Source organism: Podarcis cretensis, assembly GCF_951804945.1.
Source record: "Podarcis cretensis genome assembly, chromosome: 3".
Taxonomy (NCBI): Eukaryota; Metazoa; Chordata; class Lepidosauria; order Squamata; family Lacertidae; genus Podarcis; species Podarcis cretensis.
In genome coordinates, this window is record NC_137172.1 from 112,411,150 (window position 1) to 112,436,039 (window position 24,890).

General features: G+C 44.4%; 1 protein-coding gene across 4 annotated transcripts in view; it reads left to right on the plus strand.

Annotated features, from left to right (window-relative positions):
• Positions 1 to 24,890, plus strand: part of PAK5 (p21 (RAC1) activated kinase 5) — a 130,262-nt gene that overhangs the window by 28,347 nt on the left and 77,025 nt on the right. For 2 of the 4 annotated variants that reach the window (XM_079969807.1, XM_079969809.1), the window contains exon 2: positions 4,570 to 4,653. The exons of the other annotated variants lie outside the window; for them this stretch is intronic. The gene's annotated coding sequence lies outside the window, so the exon portion shown is untranslated. The remainder of the gene's footprint in view (positions 1 to 4,569; positions 4,654 to 24,890) is intronic. 4 annotated transcript variants of the gene reach the window in all.

Genomic DNA, 24,890 nt, shown 5'->3' on the forward strand with positions numbered 1-24,890 from the left:
CCTGGGGTCCACAGACGACCAATTGGGAATCACTGGTGTAGAAAGAATGCTAGTTCTATTCAGTAGACCTGTTACAATTTTAACAGCATAATCTTATGCATGTATGCTCAGAAGTTCCAGAGGGTGGCAACATGAGAATGGGCTTTTTCTGCAGTGGCTCCCTGTTTGTGGAATGCACTCTCCAGGGAGGTTCGGCTGACACATTCACTATACCATATTGCCCTGAATATTAACCACCCTTTTTTCTAAATTCTGACCATGAAAAGTTAAAGTGTGGCTTAAATTCTCAACCTTACAAAAATTGGCTTTTACAATATCGCTGCTGAAAAAGACATATGGTAAAATGGAACAAAAAAAATGTTTTTTTGCTGATTTGTGAGCTTGAGACTGTTGTGCAATTAATTCTAATGTCATTCACCACTTTCCCCATTTTTTTACAGTGCAGTATTGATTTTTTATTTGCATTTACAGTGCGACGAACAGGTGTTTAACCCACTTGTGGGTCCTCTCTAATACCTGTAGGATTTTCTTCTACATTTGCCATTTACCGGTGTGAGTGCCTGCAGAATTTTAAGGGAGTGGCTTATATTTGAGTATTGTCTTTTTTTCTCTCCCCCCCCCCTTGAATTTTAAAGGTGAGGCTTAAATTTGGATGTGGCTTATATTCAGGCCAATACGGTACATCTTTGGGCATTCCTCTTCAACCAGGCCTTTGGCTGATTAACAGTTCTGAGCCACCCTGAGATCTACAGGCATAGGGTGGTATACAAATCTAATAAATAAACATATGTTTTTGCATGTTTGTGGGATGTGGGTGGCTTATTATTATTATTATTAGGGACGTAGGTGGCGCTGTCGGTTAAACCACAGAGCCTAGGACTTGCCGATCAGAAGGTCGGAAGTTCGTATCCCTGCGACGGGGTGAGCTCCCATTGCTCAGTCCCTGCTCCTGCCAACCTAGCAGTTCGAAAGCACGTCAAAGTGCAAGTAGATAAATAGGTACCGCTCTGGCGGGAAGGTAAATGGCATTTCCATGCGCTGCTCTGGTTCACCAGAAGCGGCTTAGTCATGCTGGCCACATGACCAGGAAGCTGTACACCGGCTCCCTCAGCCAATAAAGTGAGATGAGTACCGCAACTCCAGAGTCGCCCATGACTGGACCTTTACCTTTTTATTACTATTATGTACTTCGTGGTTTTATTCTGTGAACCACCCAAAAATCTTTGGATGAAGGGCGGTATAGAAAAATTAATACATAAAATAAATAAAAGTAAGCTCCATTGATTTCAGTGAGGCTTACCGCTTCCAGGCGATGTGGTTATTGAATTGCAGCCTAGGTCACCAATAGCAACTTCTAGGCAAGGGTGATTAATGTTCCTAGAGTCATAGAATCATAGAATTGTAGAGCTGGAGGGAACCCAAGGTTCATCTAGTCCAGGCATAGGTAAACTTGGCCTTCCAGATATTATGAGACTACAATTCCCATCATCCCCGACCACTGGTCCTGTTAGCTAGGGATGATGGGAGTTGTAGTCCCAAAACATCTGGAGGGCCAAGTTTGCCTATGCCTGACCTAGTCCAATCTCATTTCTTGTAACGTGAAGCCATTGGTTCAAGTCTTGCCCTTCCAGAGTAGGGATAGGCTGAAAGCTATCCACTGAGACGATACTGTTCAACCCGAATCAACTGAGCCTACGAATATTGAAGTTCTATTTACTGTATACTCAGTTTATAACAACTTGGAGGACAGAAGCCATTCTTCAGCTTGCTCATGTTTGCTGTTGTCTGAAAGGGTATGGGGAGCCTACTGCCACCCAGATGTGGCTGGACTACAACTCCCATTAACCATTGGTCACAATGGGAGTTGGAGTCCAGAAACACCTGGAGGACCACAGGCACTTTGACCCTGGTCTAGGAAGTCAGTATACAGCAACACTCTTCACGTGTGAAATCATCCCTGAATCTTGGTGAAGGAAAGAGGCCCTCTGCAAGGAGAGAAAGTTGTTGTTCATTTGAAGGATAACACCTCCTTTGAAGGGTTATTCAAATAATATCTCTTCACATTCTGTTTAAGCATATGCATTTTTTTAAACGGGAGCCAGACTCTTCTGCCTGGGGTGTTGCACTTTGAAAATGTGCTCGGAAACACCTTTTCTGGGAGTTTTTGTTTTGTCCCTTTGAAAAGTATAGAATGAATAATTCAAAGAGTAGGCTTGAAGTAGCATCATCTGCTCTGATCCAGATCATTGGTCCATCTCAGTATTCTCTGCACATCAGTAGGCAGATGCTCTGGCAGGGGTCTTTTCAGACCCGTCCATCTAAAATGGTGTCCTCTGAAGACCACTGAAAAGATGTACAGTGGTACCTTGGTAGTGGAACAGCTTGGCTCCCGAACAAATCGGCTCCTGAACACCACAAACCTGGAAGTGAGTGTTCCGGTTTGTGGATGGTTTTTGGAAGCCGAACGTCCAATGCTGCTTCCGCAGCTTCTGACTGAGTGCAGGAAGCTCCTGCAGCCAATCGGAAGCCACACCTTGGGTTTCAAACCATTTTGGGAGTCAAACAGACCCCCAGAATGGATTAAGTTCAAGAACCAATGTACGGCTGTACTTCATTTCTAGCTCAATCAAGTCTAGCTGCAAATTTGAGAGTCAAAATGCAGGAATCATATAAAAATTGAGGAGAACGAATGGACAACTGAGCAGATTTGTGCCTGATTGTTGTTATGGTTGTTGTTGACAGTACAGCGTGTACATAGAGAGGCAGGTGGATGGGGGCCTTTGCCAACCAATGCCAGCTTTGGAAGCGCATGGGGTGTACATAAGCAAGGAGAGAAGCCAAATCTAACAGTGATAACGGCAAGCTGGTTTGCCGCCACTTGAATGTCAATGGAGCCTCTCCATTTGGCATGTGTTCCACATCCTTTTTTTTTATTATGGCTGACTCTCCCAGCTTCATCAACTGGTTCACAAGTTGCAAAGCTAGGGGCACCATTTCAGCCTTTTGTGAGGGAGAGCATGCAAGCAAGGCCTAAGCATATCTCCCATTTACAACTACTGGTGTTTTGTTTTCCTGTTTAGATATGTGAATGCTGAAGTGTACTAGGGGGACTAGGCTAGTCTCCTAAATGTTCCCTGTAAATCAGAGTATTAAAGTATTAAGTCCCGGAGCCCCTTTCCCAAAGCCTGGGAAAATTCTGCCTGGCATAGGGAGGGAGACACTATAAAAGGTAAAGGTAAAGGTACCCCTGCCCGTACGGGCCAGTCTTGACAGACTCTGGGGTTGTGCGCCCATCTCACTTAAGAGGCCAGGGGCCAGCGCTGTCCGGAGACACTTCCGGGTCACGTGGCCAGCGTGACATCGCTGCTCTGGCCAGAGCCAGAGCCAGAGCCAGAGCCAGAGCCAGAGCCAGAGCCGCACACGGAAACGCCGTTTACCTTCCCGCTGGTAAGCGGTCCCTATACTCACACCCAAAACATCAGGATCATAGCTGTCAACCATCCCTTATTTGGCGGGAAACTCCCTTATCCCAGCACCATGTCCCGCTGCTGTCCCGGATTGATGATATCCCATAAATTTCCCGGGTTTCAAAGGAAGCAGCTCCTCTCCCTCCCTCCCTGCCGGCCAGAGAGGAGGGAGGCTCCAACTGTGTTGCTTGGCTGCATTGCTCACCCAGTAAGGAGTCTAAGAACGACTGGGGGGTGGAGCTTGCATGCTTTGTGCCAATCAAATCGGCCGCATTGCCTGGGGACTCACCTTTGCTCAGTGCTTCCCAGTGGAGAGGTGACGGTGGTTTTCCTTGCTGCATCCCCTTTGCTGGGTTGCTGCGCTGTGGGAACCACCGCTTGAGGCTTCGTTTGGCTGCTGGCTGGGCTTTCTGCCTTTGGCTCACAGGGGCTCAGAAGTTGAACATACCTGTGCTCGGAATTGGATGGATATGTCATTGACGGCCCACTCACCCTTGCCGGGGCAAAGGTCTGTCTGGAGCGGGGACACATGGTGGGGGGAAAAAAGAAAGAAAGAATAACAACAACAACAACAACAACAACAATAATAATAATAAAATAATCCCTTATTTTGGCTGCTGATCCCTTATTTTCGAGGCTGCTGGTTCCTTATTTTCAAATCTGTGATCAGGATGTCGTGATGTAACACACATGATGTCTGCCCCCCCCATCACCCTTGCAAGCTGGCACCCCTGTCTCTAACCTACCCCCCAAAAAATCATTGCACGCCACTGCTGATAACCACTACATTCTTCCAAAGATACGGTGTATCTCACCGTTTTTCCAAGGAATTCAAGATGGCCTACATAGTTCTCTTTCCTGTGAGGTAGATTTAAAATCACCCATCCTACAAAAATACCCTGGGCCGTTTTTCTTCTTAATACCACTGCATATGGACCACTGCTACTACCCCGAATTTCACCCTCGTAGAGCTAGGAGATTGACAGATGTCTTGGAATATGTCTTAAAGTCCAGAGCTGAGGGACTATGATGATGGATTTTCTGGTACCTCCTTAATTATTTTCCCATGTGGTTTCTCCTTCCCCATCAATGCTCCTTTCAGATGCAACAGCTGTAGAGGGGATTCCACATGGATGTAGGAGATAAGGACCAGGAATCTTGAAATACTTAACTTTTTGTTTACAAGGTAAGTTTCTTTTACCCTTCAGTTTCGCAACAAAAACTTTAAGGCTGCAAAGCCATAGCCACTTACCTGGGACTAAGCCCTGTCAAACAAAATGGGACCTGTTCTCAAGTAAAAATGGGGAAGAAACTCATTTGGGACACATTTTAATGTTGGTCTACAAAAGTCACAATTTCTAGGCCACCACATGTACTGAAAGGCAGCGCTCCTTTGAAATCTGCACTGGTCCAGAACTGTGTAGAGCAATGAAAAGTGCCCACACCTACATCAAAATTAGTGAAAATACAAAAGTGAGTTTTACTGATGAGAAAGTGCAAGCAGAAATGCACTTTCCAAAAGAAAATGTGTGTATTAGGATAAATGAGCATGAGGATGCATGTGAATTTTCATGCAGACTTTTTAAATTTAAAAATGCAAATATAGGCAGAAATGTGGCGAACCAAATTTAAGATAGGAAAATTATAAGATTGCACTATAAATACTATTATTTCAGCATGAGGTCAAACTAAAAGACCATTTTTTTTAAAAATGCAATCTCTACTGCTCCAAATCATGAGTTGAGTATTTTTTTATTTTATGGTTTTGGGAGCTGACAGTGAATAACTGCTGCATGTGTCAGGGCTCTTATTTACTTCCAGCCAGCTGCTATCTAACCAGTAGTTTGTAAGCAGTCTTTTCAGTTATAGTTTTGCCTTTTGGAGACGGTGAAATGCCCTTCTAAGTCAATATTCCTCTCTGTTTTTCATTGCATGCTGAGGCCGCCCCTAAACCTGAACAAACAAATATCCAGATATGTAAACTGGGGAAGGGCCATAGATAATACTGAGCAGGATGGACCAATGGTTTGGCTCAGTACAAGGCAGCTTCCAATGTTCCTAGCTGTTATGTGCTGAGTTGAATAGGATCCAAAATGCCGCAGTCTGATTGGTCCTAGAACAATAGGATTCAGAACGCAGCAGTCTGATTGGTCCTAGAACAATAGAATCCAGAATGCAGCAGTCTGATTGGTCCACAGGAGCCACCCAATCCAACTCCAGGCGGAAGTGAATCTGCAACCTGATTGACCTACAGGAGAATCCCGGAATTAGCCAATCACCTGGGGCCCATTGTGTAAATAATGTATATAAAGCAGACATTTCGGGGGAACTTCCATTCCTCACTACTATGAGCTGAAAAAGAGCATGAAATCCTCACTCGACTCTGAGCATATTTCACTAACTGAAGTTTTTCAGTCTTGTCCCTCCCCATGGATTGCCCCTCTTTCCCACCATGGTTGCATCCTCTCCTCACTAGGGAAAGGCTAATGGAGTATCCTGCTGTTGGGCCACCAGCTTACCCCAGTCACAGGAGAAGGAAAATACAGGGGGAAGAGGTGGCAGTGGTTGCAAACAGTGGAGCCAGCAGAGAAGAACATGACTGGAGATCTTTAGCAAGTGTTCGATTTGCTGCCAGTATATGTCTGACAATTCAGGATTTCGAGGAGGGCTAGAGTACATCTGAAGAACATCATTGAAGCACTGTTTTTCATCTTAGGCCAGTCTTTGGCCTCCATCAGACTCAGCCACATGAATCACAATGATCATTTACAGCTGCTTTCACCATGCCTTCCACATGTTTTAGTGTACCTTTTACCAACTTCCATTGGTAGAAAAAAAGCTACAGCTGTTCATGGTTAGCTTGACCGCACATGTTCATGTGCTGGTAACCTCTCAGTTGGATTACTGCAACACACTCTAGGTGGGGCTGCCCTTGGAGGTGGTCTGGAGGCGGCAACTGGGGCAGAAGGCAGCAGCTGGGTTGCTTGTGGGGAAAACAATCAGCAGTTTATAACACATTATTGAAGGATTTCTGCTGGCTGCCAATTTGCCACCAGGGCAAGTTCAAGGAATTGGTACTAACGTGTAAGGCACAGGATACTTGAGAGATCACGGACGCGGGTGGTGCTGTGGTCTAAACCACTGAGCCTCTTGGGCTTGCTAATCAGAAGGTTGGTGGTTTGAATCCCCACGATGGGGTGAGCTCCCATTGCTCTGCCCCAGCTCCTGCCAACCTAGCAGTTCAAAAGCACGCCAGGTACTGCTGCGGCAGGAAGGTAAACGGTGTTTCCATGCAATCTGGTTTCCCAGTGTCCCATAGCACCAGAAGTGGTTTAGTCATGCTGACCACATGACCTGGAAAGCTGTCTGTGGACAAAGGCCAGCCCCCTCAGCCTGAAAGTGAGATGAGCGCCACAATCCCATAGTCACCTTTGACTGGACTTAATCATCAAGGGGTCCTTTACTTTTTTTTAACCTTACTTGAGAGCTCATCCTATGCACCCAGCAGATCACTGCAGCCTGCAGGACAGTTTTCTCTGCAAGTTATAAAGCTCTCCTAAGCCCACTCCACAGTAACTGTGAGCAGGGCTTTTAAAAGTAGCTACTTCGATTCTGTGGAATGTTAAGAAAAGAACAGTAGTCCACTACTGGCATTTTCCAGAAACCATTGAAGACATTGCTATAGCAGACTTTCCTGGCTGGATAAATGGGTCTTTGCCATGAGTGGCAACTTTGTATGGTTTTAGCTTTGTTTTAAATGAATTTGCTGTTGTTGTTGTTGTTTTTAATCTTATGTTGTTGAAACGAGTATGGTGCTTTTCATTATCTTTAGTGTATGTAGCCTTGAGTTGGTGCTTAGCAGGCAATCAATCAGTCAATAATAATAATGCTGATACCATAATATAAAAAATTAGAAATCACTTGAAAGTACCAAATAGGCCTAGGGTTAAATTAGGATTTAATTAAATAAACGGGATTCAGAACAGTAAGAAAAGTGAGTAAGTTAGATAATAGTTGGAAATATTTTTGTTTAAGAATGATATTGGAAATCTGTTACATTCAGATACAAGGAAATTCAGAAGGGAGGGATTTGAGGAAGTCAATTAACAATGTAAACAAAATTCGGTTTTCAAGGGATATGGGATAAAGATTACGTGTTTTACTGTTGTGGTTTTGGTTCTGTTGTTTTTTTAGTATTGTAATGTATTGTTTTTTCTCTTCCTTATGTTTCTCTGTTTTTGTTTTTCTTTTTTGTTTTGTTGTATTTGTTATAATTGTGAAAATTTAATAATTTTTTTTGAATAATAATAATAATAATAATAATGCTGATGCCGTAGATATACACAGAAATTGACAACGTGGTGGTGGCAGATAGCCAGACTCTGAGCAGCAGCAGTGCTGCTGCTGCTTGCTAGGATAGAGTAGGGGGCAGGAGAAAGGCAAGGCGGGGAGCCCATTTCCCTCCCCCCATGAGGAACCCCTCTCACCCTATGGACCCCCAGGCAAACACAGGGATTTACTTTGCCTTCTGAATTTTATGCCCCCCTGTCCTGGTAAGTAGCAGTGACACTGCTGTCGGTGGGAGGGGGGGTCATAACTGTTGCGTCCTCACCGCCAGTCGCTCCTGCATATACACGTGGCAACATGGCCTCTGTCCATTAACACTTTTGCTACACTAAATAAAAGGTAAAGGGACCCCTGACCATTAGGTCCGGTCAAGGATGACTCTGGGGTCATTCCGCTTTACTGGCTGAGGGAGCCAGCGTACAGCTTCCAGGTCATGTGGCCAGCATGACTAAGCCGCTTCTGGCGAACCAGAGCAGCGCATGGAAACACCGTTTACCTTCCCGCTGGAGTGGTACCTATTTATCTACTTGCACTTTGACATGCTTTCAAACTGCTAGGTGGGCAGGAGCTGGGACCGAGCAACGGGTGAACCAGAGCAGCGCACAGAAACACCGTTTACCTTCCCGCTGGAGCGGTACCTATTTATCTACTTGCACTATGTGCTTTCGAACCGCTAGGTTGGCAGGAGCAGGGACTGAGCAAAGGGAGCTCACCCCTCGCGGGGATTCAAGCCGCCGACCTTCTGATTGGCAAGCCTTAGGTTCTGTGGTTTAACCCACAGTGCCACCCACATTGCTACACTAAATATATCAGTATAAATGCATTTTGCCTCAGAGCTCTCTGTTTTGTGTTCCCTGCAACACTTAGCTGCCTCACTGGAACAGTTAGGCCTATGTCATTCAAGCCGCAGTCTGGGGTAGCTTAGCTGCAACCCTTCGTATTTAATTGGACACCGACTGCATCAGCCCCTGCCAGAATGGGCGATAGTCAGCGATGGCAGGAATTGTGTTCCATCGACATCTGGAGGACCAAGGGTTGTTTCCCTGCTCTGATCCTGTGCATCAGAAGCTTTTTTTTAGTTGTTTTTAATGTTTTTAAGCAGTGGAGCAAGATAACTAGTTCCAGGAGAAAAGCTCTGTTTAAATGATGGCTTCTACATCATTTTACGATGCATGCAGGCATCGGCACAATAACCCAGGGCAAACTGACCCAGTCTGTGACTGAAGGCAACCGTTGCTTTGGAAACTGTAACGTATCTCCCAGGTGTGAAACATTAAGTTGCAGTTCTTAGCAACACGCTGCTCCCTCCCCTCCATATTTTTTTAATCCTTTCCCACATAAAAACCCTAAACTGTGTATGGGGAAGATTATAATACATCTCTTTCCTCAGTGGTAGAGCATATGCTTTGGAGAACGTCCCAGGTTCAGTCTCTGGCATCTGCAAGTACAACTGAAACCCCTGGCCATAACCCTGAAGAAGAGATAGTAGCGAGTTAGATGGATTAATGGCCCAATGCACTGTACAGTCATTCCTTGTGTTCTTAGATTTGTCATATGAGGGAGAATTCAGAAACACCATTGCCACCTGCATTTGAAGCCTTAAAATTTAAAATTTGATCACCTGCGTAAATCAGCTTTTCTTTGCCTTTAGGGGAGGGGGTGGAGTTTTTGAAACATCTGAGAACTAGTTCAATGGCAGCCCTAGTTTGTGACATGGGTGGCGCTGTGGTCTAAACCACTGAGCCTCTTGGGCTTGCCAATCAGAAGGTTGGCGGTTTGCATCCATGCAATGTGGTGAACTCCTGTTGCTCTTTCCACAGGGATGTTAGGCTGGCCTCAACCAGAGCCAGGGCTTTTTCAGCCGTGGCCCCGATCTGGTGGAATGCACTGTCACAAGAGACTAGGGTCCTGTGGGACTTGACATCTTTCCACAGGGCCTGAAAGATGGAGCTGTTCCACCAGGCCTTTGACCAAGGCACAGTCTGACCCCCTCCTTCGGTAATCCACATAGAACTCTAGCCCAATGGTTGCCATTAATTTGATTTTGAATTGATTTTAGAATGCATTTCAATTAATTGATTGTGATTTTATGTAAACTGAGCCCGGCTTCGGCTGGGGAGGGCAGGATATAAATTTATTATTATTATTATTATTATTATTATTATTATTATTATTATTATTATTATTATTTCCTAGCTCCTGCCAACCTAGCAGTTCGAAAGCACGCCAGTGCAAGTAGATAAATAGGTACTGCTGCGGCAGGAAGGCAAATGGCGTTTCCATGCGCTCTGATTTCCATTATGGCCTGAAGCAGTTTAGTCATGCTGACCACATGACCCGGAAAGCTGTCTGTGGACAAAGGCCAGCCCCCTCAGCCTGAAAGCGAGATGAGTGCTCCAACCCTCATGGACTGGACTTAACTGTCCAGGGGTCTTTAACCCCCCCTTTTTTTACCCTCATAACACATCCGGGAGACTAGTCCATTTTACAGAAATACAATGGAAGCTTTAGGACAGTGGTGGCCTCCAGGGGATATTGTGCTCCAGCTTTTCTTATCAGATCCAGTCATCATGGCCAATGCTCACAGATGCCCAAGAGGACAACTTTATTCCATGAACTTTTCCAAGTGAAACAGTAGCAGCACAATCACCAAAGATGATAAAGCATCTCAAGATTCAGGGCAGCTGAATGGGGAATGCTGCCTGCAAGTTATTCTGCATTTCACCTAAGCTTCCATTTCAACAGTTCCACTTTCCTTCTGTGCCCAGACCTTTATCAATGAGCAATCCACAAAATGTTAAGGGTGGATCAGCAACAGACTTAGCTACTTCCATTGGTTCCCATTGAAATCAACAGAACTTCAGTCATGGCCAACCTCTCCCCTTGATTTTAGTTATACAATCTGGATCTACAGTGGTACCTTGGTTCTCAAACTTAAACTGTTCCGGAAGTCCGTTCCAAAACCAAAGTGTTCCAAAACCAAGGCGCATTTTCCCATAGAAAGTAATGCAAAATGGATTAATTCGTTCCAGACTTTTAAAAACAACTCCTAAAACAGCAATTTAACATGAAATTTACTATCTAATGAGACCATTGATCCATAAAATGAAAGCAATAATCAATGTACTGTACTATAAAATAAATAAGTATTGTAAATGATTAAAATTAAAATTTAATTTAATGACTGATAGTCATTGTTTGGATGGGGGGCATTTATCCATTTCCACAGTCACACAATCAATCAATCAATCAATCAATCAATCAATCAGTAGTTGAACTGGGTTCCACACAGTCACAAAAACAAACTAACTGAAAAAGCCTCAAAAACAAAAACACAAAATAAATAGCAAAAACAAAAGCGCCAAATACAGTGGTACCTTGGTTCTTGGAATTAATTTGTTCCAGAAGTCCATTTGACTTCTGAAATGTTCAAAAACCAAGGCACAGCTTCTGATTGCTGCAGGTGCCTTGGGAACAATAGCTGACAGTTCAGCTTCTGAAAAACGTTTGAAAACACTTACTTCCGGGTTTTCAGCATTTGGGAACCAAGTCTTTTGAGTACCAAGGCATTTGAGAACCAAGTTACCACTGTATATTGTACTATACTTGAGAAAGTTCTAACTTTCTCCATGTTACTCCAAGCACTTTTAAAAGAAAAAGACAGGACACGCTTTTCAGATATGGCACTATTGCTGGAAGCATCATTTGTTAATTTAAAACTCTTTCCTTTTAAATTGTCAAAGGAAAGTCAGGGACCATGTAAGGGAAAAGCAATTTTTTAAAAAAGGTGCTGTGTGTGCTTTATTTTTAAACAAATTCTCAACCACGGTAATGTGATATCTGCGTTACCTTGGGCAGCAGACAGTTACCAAGCCCTCTCTCCTCGTAAAATGTCATTATTTACACAAGCTGCGCAATCAGATTGAATTGAAATCTAGGCTATAAGATTTGCAGCACGGGGTGAAGAGGGGATTCACACTCAAACTGGCCTGGAATTAGACATCATTGCTGCCTCATTACACATAATTTCACCAACCACTCATTGAAACCAAGAGGATAAAGATTACAAGCTTGCCACAGAGGGCTCTGTACAGATGTGACTTTTTAAATACTGCGATGTCGAAACCCACACAATTATCACAGCAAAAGTCTGCTTCTGACGGAAGGCATTAGCTTCAGAAGAATTGTAGGTGCGTCGGAGATGTCAGAGTGTGGCTAGGCCTGGCTTTCCATTGCCAAGTAATTTCTGTCCAGAACGCAACCTATTATCAACCCCAGTTTGCAAATAGAAGGGATCAAGGCATATTGATGAAAGTGTGTCTTCCTCTACAAAGTGTACGATTGAGAAAATACTATGGAATGACTCTACACCGATACGTATCTATTACTTCCTCATCCTTACTACCCTCCCTTAGGGATATGTGCTAGTTTTAAAATGAATTGGGGGAGGGGTATGAAATGGACCAGCCCCGTTTGTTTCTGTTGGGGGGGGGGATTCAGGAGAAATGGAAACAAAAGAATAAAAAAAAGTTCATTTTTTCGTTTGTTTTTGTTTCCCATTGAAACAATAAGTGAACTAATTTGAGTGTCTTATTGGACTGCTGATAAAATGGCAGCCCCTGTCATTTCTCTCTGAAACGTGACGTGAATGATTGATGCCTCAAAGGGGTAGCAGAACACCTGGGGAAAGCAACCTGGGCAGAGAGATTATAATTGGATCATTGCCCTTGGAGGGAGAGGGTTAAACCATAGCTGTCAACTTTTCCCTTTTCTTGCGAGGAATCCTATTCAGAATAAGGGAATTTCCCTTTAAAAAGGGGAAACGTTGATAGCTATGGGTTAAAAATTCCTTACTGTTTCTGTAACATTCAGAACCTCCCACCCCAACATTTAATTTAGCCTCTAGTGCCACATACCTAAGGGAACAAGAGAGAGAGAGAGAGAGAGAGAGAGAGAGAGAGAGAGAGAGTTAGTTTTCCCATAGGTATGAGGAACTAGAGGCTACATGATATGCAGTGGTACCTCAGGTTACAGACGCTTCAGGTTACAGACTCCATTAACCGAGAAATAGTACCTTGTGTTAAGAAATTTGCTTCAAGATGAGAAGAGAAAATGTGTGGTGGAGGTGCGGCGGCAGCAGGAGGCCCCATTAGCTAAAGTGGTACCTCAGGTTAAGAACATTTTCAGGTTAAGAACGGACCTCCAGAATGAATTAAGTTCTCAACCCGAGGTTAACAACTCTGACCTGAGATTGTGGTCTCTTGGGAGTTGGCCACCCCGATATATATTATGAACAACATTGCCTTGTGCCTCATGGCAAACTGAGAGGGCTTTCAAAAACTATTTGTATTGTTTTGTGTGTGTACCAGCTTTTCCCTATATTTAGGATGGGGTGGCTAATATTTTTTGGCTTGAAGGCTGCATTAACTCTTGGTCAACTCTCCAGGAGCCACATGTGGCAGCAGTGAATGTGGTCAAAATTAGGTGTGACCTTCCAAACCTTGCATGACGTTCTCCGTTCACACGCATGGAGATCAGCTGACTGTCTCATCAATCTGATAACCAGGATGGGGCCTTGCATTCCCATCAGGGTGTTCCTTCAACCTAGTCCTGTGTCCTTTTTAATTCCACCTGTTTCTGTTTCTGCTGCCAAAATGAGCAGTGTCTCAATGGCAGGAGGATGAAAATTTGCTTGTGGGAACAGATTAGGCCTCCTGGCTAGGAGTCAGCTCTTTTGGAGCCAGATATGTTTTATATACTCTCACATAGCTAGGATTCCAGCAAAAGTTCTCCCTCGTTAGAGCTGCAGTCCTGTGGTCTCTCACTTGGGAGGAAACTCTATTGAACTTCTGAGCTGAGTGGTATAGTATCACACTAAGTCATGCTGAAAGCAATGAGACCCAACTATATGACATTAAAGGTTATGATTTATGGGTTTGCAAATGCTACAAGTCCAACGTTATATTTTGTTGTTGTTTAGTCATTGAGAACACTATCCACCCATCTCGTCCTCTGTCATCCCCTTCTCCTTGTGCCCTCCATCTTTACCAACATCAAGGTCTTTTCCAGGGAGTCTTCTCTTCTCATGAAATGGCCAAAGCACTGGAGCCTCAGCTTCAGAATCTGTCCTTCCAGTGAGCACTCAGGGCTGATTTCCTTAAGAATGCAGAGGTTTGATCTTCTTGCAGTCCATGGGACTCTCAAGAGTCTCCTCCAGCACCATAATTCAAAAGCATCAATTCTTTGGCGATCAGCCTTCTTTATGGTCCAGCTCTCACTTCCATACATCACTACTGGGAAAACCATAGCTTTAACTATACGGACCTTTGCTGGCAAGGTGATGTCTCTGCTTTTTAAGATGCTGTCTAGGTTTGTCATTTTTTTGTTTTGTTTTTTGTTTTTTGTTTAATTTGAAGAAAGCATGGAGCTCATCTCCAGTTGCTCGTGGTAGTTAACACAAAATGAGTTGACCACTAGTAAAATATATATAACGTTATATTTTACTAATGGTCAACTCATTTTGTGTTAACTAACCCGAGCAACTGGAGAGGAGCTGCATGCTCTCTTCAAATTAAAAAACAACAACAACCAATGATCAAGTTCTGTCCAACAAGCTGTGCAGTATCAAATATCAAGTGCTCATCTGATGTTCAATAGGTGTTGAATATCTTTTGTTCTTGATTTTTTGGCTCGTATCGAATAACAGGTTGCGGAGGAGGATTTTGAGGGCAAATGCATTCCGGCATCTCTCTCCCGCCTACTCTGCTTTCCAAATCAAATGTCTTCAAACACAGATACGTACATGCCTAGAGCTTCGATTCTTTTTCTTTCTCACCAGGTTTTTGAAATCCTTCCTTGCCCACTGCCCAAGAGTTGGCATCTTTTCAACCCCCATCAGAATAACTGAACAAAAAAATTAGTGGCATTTCAAATAGAACCAGGAGGCCTTCCGTAAATGATGAGCCAGCTGGAGTGTTGGAATTGTCACCAATGAGGAGTGTGTTGATTTGAGTTCCCATTGTTGCCTTTTTGTGGAAGGCAGGCAGAAGGACCTGCCCACAGGCCCTTTGTTTACCACCCAAGAGCCGTCTGTCATGAAATATTAGTTAAGCATCCTGTGGGTTTTGCAGTTTGAAATGATAACTATCACGATGCATTTCTGCATTTAGGCTGCCTATTACTAGTGCTTCTCTAGGAGGCCGAAGATCTGTGTTAATACTTCCCACAGAAACCACCTCATAAAGTAAATGTTAAAAATAAATAAATTATAGTGATGATGATGATATTCTTTAATGACCATTTCCATTTCTGGCTGTGTTTTCTTTTTACCTGGGCAGCTTTAAAAATACATCAAAATCCCTATATATTCTGCCTTCTTAAATTCTGAGGTCCTAAAACCATGTATGCAGATTGAGATTGGAAATTCTGGCCCTAGTAGGTGAATATTCCTATCCAAGGCTTAGTGGAGAACTTTGAGGGTTTTTTTACTTTTCCCTTTTTCACAGTCAAGTGGTGTATACATTTTGGGAGTAAATAACAAACAAACAAATAAATAAATAGTGAAGTTTGCTTATTATACTGTACAAAGTCCTGATTAGAACTTCTTATTCTTAGTGTTGTCAGTGGTTCTAAAATACCTGTGCACTCAGTTTTAGTAAAGACTGTGGTCTCTGCCCCAATGCGATTACAGTCTAAAAATCAATAGCATGGAAACACTGTTTTTTGTTATCGTTTCTTTAATTGGGAAACAGATCATGAGAAAAGGATTCACTCTCTTCAATACCAGCAAGCAGTAAGATACGATTGGCCCTCTTCTATTAAATGCATTCCTTTTTTTTATTTATGCTTAGGAGGAAACAAAGGCATTCAAGAAGCAATCCTATATTGACTTAGCTGGGAGTTAAGTATAATTGAGCATGGTATAACTGAGGTCAGGTAATAAATCTAAACAAGAAGAGCAATAGTAATGGTGCTGGGAGTTGTAGCTTTGTGAGGGTAAATTACAGTTCCTAGGATTCTCAAGGAAAATCATGTTTGTTAAATGTGCTTTAAATATATGATGTGGATATGACCCTATTTCAGCACTGGCAATGGGACAGCATCCTTCACTGCACGTGACTGCAGACTTGTTAATAATAATAATAATAATAATAATAATAATAATAATATTTTTATTATGTATGCCCCACCCATCTGGCTGAGTTTCCTCTGCCACTCTGGGTGGCTTACAGCACATAAAAAATGGCAAAACATTAAACATCCAAAAATTTCCTAATACAGGGTTGTCTTCTAAAAATCAGATAGTTGTTCCACAGGACAGGCACCACTACCAAGAAGGCCCTCTGCCTGGTTCCCTGTAACCTCACCTCCCGCAGTGAGGGAACTGCCAGAAGGCCCTCGGAGCTGGACCTCAGTGTCCGGGCTGAACGATGAGGGTGGAGATGCTCCTTCAGGTATACTGGGCTGAGGCCGTTTAGGGCTTTCAAGGTCAGCATGAACACTTTGAATTGTGCCTGGAAATGTACTGGGAGCCAATGTAGGTCTTTCAGGACTGGTGTTATGTGGTGTCCAGTCACCAGTCTAGCTGCCGCATTCTGGATTAGTTGTAGTTTCCGAGTCACCTTCAAAGGTAGCCCTGTGTAAAGCGCATTGCAGTAGTCCAGAGGCACAGGGCAGGCCACATGGCACATACAACTCTTGTGCCCTCCAACCTCCTGTTGTCACTGCCCCCCCCTCCAGCGGCCTCATTCTGCTAAATGATAGGGCTGCCCTAGGCATCCACTATAGCTCAGACGCTGCATGCAGAAAATTCAACCGCTTAGAGAAAAATCTCCCTCTCGAGAAGCAGTGTTGTGGGAATATTCCTCAGCAGAAGAGCAAACAAACAGTAAGAAAGAAAGAAAATTAATAACCTTGATGGCTAGAAATGGGAGTTCACTGAGCTAAAGATAACAGCTGCGACCCAACACAGAGCCAAGCAAGCTTAAGCCCCATGATAACAAGTACATTTAACTGAAGTCAACTCTGGGTTGGATTTTTGTGAAGGTTTAGAAGAATGCTTTACCCATGACCCACAATGGAACTGAGCAATCTGGACATGCACATGTACCTGGGTGGAACTTTGAATGGTACTGGGTTGGGCAAAGCTTTCATTTCACCCAGATCTGCCAGCTAAGCTGGTGGGCAGCCGCTGCCAGTGGAAGGCCCCAAAATGGGCATTACACAGGTGAAGAGAGTCGCACTGAGTCGACTCAAGACTCCAACCTGGTCTCATTGTGCTCTTGTGTGATGCGGTGATGGCCCATAGTTTGGATTAAGTGCTAAATTATTTAAACACACACATACACAGCTGAGAGAACCAGGAGGGAACACCTGCAGGCTCCAGGGCCACCCTTTTCAATTTCCTGAAGATGTGCTGAAAAAGGAATAGTCTGTAGCTATCACCTAACGGCTTTACAGAAAACTCGGCCCATCTCAGGTTTATACTGCTGCTTTCTATTTGTCTGGATGAGTCCCCAGCCGCAATCCTTTCTTTCATTGTTCTTGAAGGAAATAGTTTGATGCAGCCGGGGGAGCAGTACAGCACTCCCATAATAAGGTCTTTCTCTGAGAGAGCAGATGAAAGAAAAGAGATAATAAGGGCTTCAAACCTCCCACTGTGCACCTGTCAATCAGTGTCAAAAGGCAGCAGAGAGATGGCTCTGGGCTGTGCCGTAATCATCCTGATCAGAGCGGGAGAGAGGGCTTGATTAAATTTGCCAGAAGCACTTCTGCATCTATCGCTTACATTGCTGCAGGTACGTTTACAGGTGCTGCAAGATTAGATTCTTTAAATTATTATTTCGTTCCAATGTTTTCTTGTTTTTGTCTGCATTCCTCAATGGTAAAGGACCCCTAGACGGTTAAATCCAGTCAAAAGCAACTATGGGGTTACGGTGCTCATCTCGCTTTCAGGCCGAGGGAGCCGGCATTTGTCCACAGACAGCTTTCTGGGTCATGTGGCCAGCATGACTAAACTGCTTCTGGTGCAACAGAACACTGTGACAGAAACCAGAGTGCATGGAAACACTGTTTACCTTCCCGCCGCAGTGGTGCCTATTTATTTACTTGCACTGGCGTGCTTTCAAACTGCTAGGTTGGCAGGAGCTGGGACAGAGCAACAGGATCTCTGTCGAGGGGATTTGAACCGCCGACCTTCTGACTGGCAAGCCCAAGAGGCTCAGTGGTTTAGACCACAGCTCCACTCGTGTCTCAATGACTTGGGGCCAAACTAGACATGACATTTATTCCATAGTATGGTGTTGCATAGCTGGTTCCACCCCCCCCCCCATTTTGTTAATAACTAGTGCAAGCAGCAAAGCTGGATTGGGTCCCCATTAGAACTGGGTTCCCCGTGCTTGCTATTCACAATGGGAGGGGAAATGCTTCCATCAGAGCCTATGGGAATTTCTTCTCATTGCTAACATGGGGTGGGGATTTTTGATTGACATCACGGCCAGGGTAAATGGTTAAAGCTCTCCACCCCTTATGCCTTAGTCCCAATCCAACTAGCTCCACTTCCTGTGTCGACTAACTTTAAAAGAAACTACAGCAACAACTGCGTAGAATCTAACTATGTCATACTTTGGCTCTTAGATGACCAAATTTGGTGAAAAACTAGGGGAAGGTTAAGTGAAAATTGTGTGGATGGACAAGCTTTGGAAAAGGTCATTCCAGAATGTTCTTTTTGGTTATTCCACACACCCCTAAGGTTCACTGGGAAGAGCCATGTACCGTATTTTTCGCCCCATAGGACGCACCGGCCCATAGGACGCACCAAGTTTTTTGGGGGGAAATAAAGAAGAAAAAAATTATTCCCCCCCCCAGGCGCTTGTGGGGCCAGCAGCGGGGAGAAGCGCTCTTCTCCCCGCCGCCCGCCTGCAGACCAGGTCCGGGGACAGCGGGAAGACGTGCTGCGCCTCCCAGCTGTCCCCGGAGCTTGCGGGGCTGGTGGCGGAAAGAAGCACGCATCTCCCCGCCGTCAGCCTCCAAACCACATCAGGAGACAGCGGGATGGCGGCGTTCCGACTCCCTGTTGTCCCCCGACCTTGTGGGGCTGGCGCTGCGGCTCTCCTGAAGCCTGGAGAGCGAGAGGGGTCGGTGCACACCGACCCCTCTCACTCTCCAGGCTTCAGCGAAAGCCTGCATTTGCCCCATAGGACGCACACACATTTCCCCTTCATTTTTGGAGGGGAAAAAGTGCGTCCTATAAAGCGAAAAATACGGTATCTTTTTGAATTCTTTGAGTCTTCCCTGATAGGATTGACCACAGGAAGCGTTGCTCTCATGTTAAATGGGCTGGATTTTCCCTTAGAGCAGCATGACACTAAATCTGATTGGCTATGTAGTGTTTTGATACCCTGATACTCTAAAGGTAAAAGGTAAAGGTACCCCTGCCCGTACGGGCCAGTCTTGACAGACTCTGGGGTTGTGCGCCCATCTCACTTAGGAGGCCAGGGGCCAGCGCTGTCCGGAGACACTTCCGGGTCACGTGGCCAGCGTGACATCGCTGCTCTGGCGAGCCAGAGCCGCACACGGAAACGCCGTTTACCTTCCCGCTGGTAAGCGGTCCCTATTTATCTACTTGCACCCGGAGGTGCTTTCGAACTGCTAGGTTGGCAGGCGCTGGGACCGAGCAGCGGGAGCGCACCCCGCCGCAGGGATTCGAACCGCCGACCTTTCGATCGGCAAGCCCTAGGCGCTGAGGCTTTAACCCACAGCGCCACCTGCGTCCCATACCCTGATACTCTACCTGACATCAAATCCACCCAGTACTCAAGGAGAACTGAAACCAAAAAAATGCTGCCAAAGCAACAGCCAAGGTGGAAAACAGAAGGGAATCAAAGGCAGCTTCAAAAAATGTAGGGCTAAGGTATTTTTTCTGGGCAGGTTTGTACCTCCTAAAATTACTGTTTTTGAGACAATAATTGAACCTGGAGAACCTTTTGGCTCAGCATTACAGAGAATACATCCTGTTGTGGTAGAACTCTCGCTAAGTCTATCGAGGCCTAATAAAATTATGAACTAGATCAACAGTAATGTAAATGATTAGAGAGAAAATATAAATACATTTCTATAAGAGAAGTTAGTTTAAAATACAGAATCATAAAACTGGAAGGGCTACACTGTGACCCAGTGTGGTGTAGTGGTTAGTGCGTTGGACTAGGACATAAAGAGCGCAGGGTTCAAATTCTGAATCAGCTATGAAATTGTGATTATTCCAATTGAACTGAACCAGCTGGTAAAGTGCAGACAATTAGGAAAACACTTGGTTTTGCCTTTCCTGTTAGCTTTGTGTCACACAATACTCTTTTTGCCTAAGAAGCTGTGACTTTGCATGACGCTGTCCTCCCTGCCACCCTGTCCTCTCCCTCCCAGTAAACAACAGTGACCCTATGGTCAGGGGGAAAGGCTTAGCAACTCCTCCATACCCAATAAGCTGCTTCTACTTCCAGACAATTGCCATTTGTCCAGTGCTTTTCTTGGGGGGGGGGGAAAGAAAGGTGCCAGTACTGCGTGCCCTTGAGTACCCCCAGAAAAAAGCACTGCATATCTCACTGATATACCACCATAAAGGTAAAAGGTAAAGGGACCCCTGACCATTAGGTCCAGTTGTGGCCGACTCTGGGGTTGCGCCGCTCATCTCGCTTTATTGGCCGAGGGAGCCGGCGTACAGCTTCTGGGTCATGTGGCCAGCATGACTAAGCCGCTTCTGGTGAACCAGAGCAGCGCACAGAAACACCGTTTACCTTCCCGCTGGAGTGGTACCTATTTATCTACTTGCACTTTGACATGCTTTTGAACTGCTAGGTGGGCAGGAGCTGGGACCGAGCAACGGGAGCTCACCCCGTTGTGGGAATTTGAACCACCGACCTTCTGATCAGCAAGTCCTAGGCTCTGTGGTTTAACCCACAGCACCACCCATGTCCCATCAACATACCACCATACACAAGGAGTAAACGTCTAACTTACAGAAGCAATATGGGATGTTCTCTTTCTCTCTGTTGAGTTTACTGGCTTTTCAAGCAAGACATAATCCTGCACCCTTCTATAGCAGAATTACTGTGTTTTCTGGCGTATAAGACTACTTTTTATCCCAGGAAAATCTTCTCAAAAGTCGGGGGTTGTCTTATATGCCAGCTACAGCAGCAGCTCCTGCAGCAACTCCCCACCAAAGGACAGCAAATTAAATCAGAGGACACCAAGCTCTCTAGATGAAGCAGAAATACGCTTGAAAATTGGCCCCAGAAGCCCCCCTCCCCCAATCACCAACAACAGAATGACCCTAACCGCTCGTGGTAGTAGACCAGGTGGTCCAAAATGACGGCCTCGCATTGCCCCAGCAACTAGACACGTGGCCGCTGCCTCAGCCCAAGCAGCCCCCGCAGTAAAAGAAATGGAAAGGCTCACACAAAGCCAGGGAACCATCAACAGCATTAAGCACACCCCAGGCCACTGGGAAGTGGAGCGGATTTCCGAGCTGTACTGGAGACTGGTTTTTTGTTTTTTATTTGGTGTGCGTTGGAAGAGGGGTAGTTGTTAAGTTGTGGGTGAACATATCAGACAACACAGTGATTCTTCAAACAGCTCTTGTTTATTCACAGGCCAGAACAGATCTGAACTGAAGGGTTCAGCCAGCCTGCTTATATAGAGCTCCACTAGAACGCAACAGTAACCATTTTCTGTAACTATCCAATCACTGAACGTCACTTTCGATCCCTTATTTGCATATGTGGACCTGAACTATCTACAGTATCCCCCTGCTGGCCCAGGGTGAGAACTTCAGTACATAACAGTAGTCTTATACGGCGAGTATATCCCAAACTCTATATTTTAACTGGAAAAGTTGAGGGTCGTCTTATACGCCCAGTTGTCTTATACGCCGGAAAATACGGTAATTGCTGGAGTGTTTGCTGGGAGCACTCTTTTTTAAGAGGCAGGGTGCCACACTAAGCATAGAGAAACTCTAGGGCTTTTCTGAGTGGGGGGGAAAACACCAAAACCCAAATACCCCAGCATATTGCAGCTGAATTGAACCAGCTGATAAGTTGCAGACGAGGAGGAAAACTCTTTGTTCCTGCCTTTCCTATTAGCCTTGTGTCACATCTCACTCTTTTTGTCTAAGAGGCTGTATTTCTCAGGGCAGTCAATACATCAATCAAAAGAACAAGGAAACAGCTTTGACTTTTCAACTCCTGTGTTCCAAATGGTAGCATCTGACAGCTCCAGTTTACCATGGACAGAAAGTGAAGCAATTCACTTTTTGGGAATTCATTAACATGGGCTTTAGTAACAATATTCCCAGCTTGTAAAACAGCAAATGAAAACTGGCACCTGAGAAATCAAATCAAAACCAAATGTTTTTTTAAAAAAACACACAAGTGCCTTAATATCTACTTTTCAATACCTCTCTGTTTTGTCCAGGGGTATCAAACGCATTTCTGTGTCTGAAGCCCCCGAAATTGGCTGTTCAGGAAATTACATTTGCGCTCCATCAGAAAACTGGCTTGGTGCAGGCGTGTTTCATAACCATTCCTCTAAACGCCCTATCAGGAGAGCAAGCTCTGACTCAATTGCAAGGTTGGAGCGAGGCTTTTCTGATCAGAGATTGTCAAATGCAGACAATTATATAATATTGTTTATGATTCAAGGACACCCAATATATTTCTGCGAAGGAAATAGATTATATCTCAGCCAAGAAAGCGAAAAATGAAAATGGGAAATTTTTATCTCTCTAATCTCAGGCTTACATTTGCACCCGATATTTAATCTTATTGTTAGTTTAGCGGCACAGTCCTGACTATGTCTATGCAGAAGCAAGTCCCACCAAAATTGATAGGACAGACTCCCAGGTAAGTGTGAATAAGATTGCAGCTTAGGTACATCTTAGGGCAAATGACTTGTCCCAATTCATCTGAATATGCATTTACAGAAAGTGTGTGCTGGAACATAGCTTTTGATGGTGAGAACAAGGTTTATAAAGCTGATATAATTCTTGAGAAAGGGGACAGCTTGACATTCCAGGTAGTTTGGGGGCGGGGAGAGGGATCGTAGGAATCACAATGCACTCCCACACGGCACGTGATGAATGAACTCATTTTGCTCACTATTTTAAAAATAGGTGGTATTAACTGTTGCTGAGCTAAAGTGACTCGCTGGCTTTGATGAACATCTTCAGAAGGGTTGAACAACAACTCCTTCTTTTGATGATTTTTCTGCACCACTTATGACAATGTACACCTGTCCATTTACATTGCTTTCATATATTTCTCTCTCTCTCTCTCTGTCTTCCCAAAATTTCCACTTATAGCAAAACAGTTTTTCAGATTTTCTGACGCATTGTCATGCAACATCAGCACCATTCAGCTAATATTTGGGAATAATGTGCAGTGGTACCTGGGTTCTCAAACTTAATCCGTTCCAGAAGTCCGTTCAAAAACCAAAGCATTCCAAAACCAAGGTGCACTTTCCCATAGAAAGTAATGCAAAATGGATTAATCCATTTCAGACTTTTAAAAACAACCCATAAAACAGCAATTTAACATGAAATTTACTATCTAATGAGACCATTGATCCATAAAATGAAAGCAATAATCAATGTACTGTACTATAAAATAGATAAGAGAGTATTGTAGATGATAAAAATTAAAATCAGATTTTTTTTTCTTACCTGCACTGATGATGGTCATTGTTTGGATGAGGGGCTTTTATCCATTTCCTCAGTCACACAATCAATCAATCAGTAGCTGAAGTGGGTTCCACACAGTCACGAAAACAAATTAACAAAAAAAGCCTCAAAAATAAAGACGCAAAATAAATAGCAAAAACAAAAGCGCCAAACTTAATCAGTTCTGGAAGTCTGTTTGACTTCCGAAATGTTTGAAAAGGCGCAGCTTCTGTTTGGTGCAGGCGCCCCACAAACAATAGCTGACAGATGCATCAGACATTTGGCTTCCAAGATACATTTGAAAACTGGAACCCTTACTTCTGGGTTTTAAGTGTTTGGGAACCAAGGTGTTTGAGTACCAAGGCGTTTGAGAACGAAGGTACCACTGTATTCAAAAACCATTGATGTTTTTTCTACTGTAAGAAATCAGACCTTTTTTTGAAAGAACTTGAATGGACCATCAATATTTTCAGTTGCGTGGCATGTGGACAAGCATCTTGTGTGGGTTGGTGGGCATGGTTTGGGAGATTCCTGTTCCAACCCACCTCTCTCTGACTGACTGTCAGTTTGTCATCTCTGTTCGGAAGTGAGATATGGCAGATAGAGATGATGGTGCAGAGTCCATGTCCAGCTTAGGGTGACAGTGATTAGCTGCAAAACAAACATTTGTCACCATAATCAGGTTCTCCATAATCCCACATGGTCAGTACTCTAGAATACTAGGCACTGAATAAGTTAAATAGCTGTAGAATGGCTATTCCTGTGTGCATGCTCAAAACTCCAACACTTACTGGTCGGAAGAACTTGAGTGCATGTAAGGGCTCTGACTATGGCTATGAAATGATTACCAGTTCAGGGACGACCTGCCATTAGGGTGGAAAGGAGAAACATGTACACACACCCTAAAAGCAGTGGCATGTTACTGCTGCAGACACTCAGTTGCAGGTTCACTCTTAAAAACATCAGGAAAAGATAAAAAGGTAAATGATCCCTGCCCTGGACGGTTAACTTCAATCAAAGGCGACTATGCGGTGGTGGTGCTCATCTTGCTTTCAGGCCAAAGGAGCTGGCATTTGTCCACAGACAGTCATGTGGCCAGCATGACTAAACCGCTTCTGGTGCAATGGAACACCGTGACAGAAACCAGAGTGCACGGAGAGTGCACAGAGAGCAACAGGAGCTCACCCCGTCATGGGGATTCAAACTGCTGACCTTCTGACTGGCAAGCCCAAGAGGCTCAGTGGTTTAGACCACAGTGCCACCTGCGTCACGAAGGTAAGCCTAGCATGGGCTGTGAAACACTTGTGCCAGAACTAGGACTGCTGTTGAACTAGTTCTCAGACTTTTTTTTTCTACTGTAAGAAAGAACA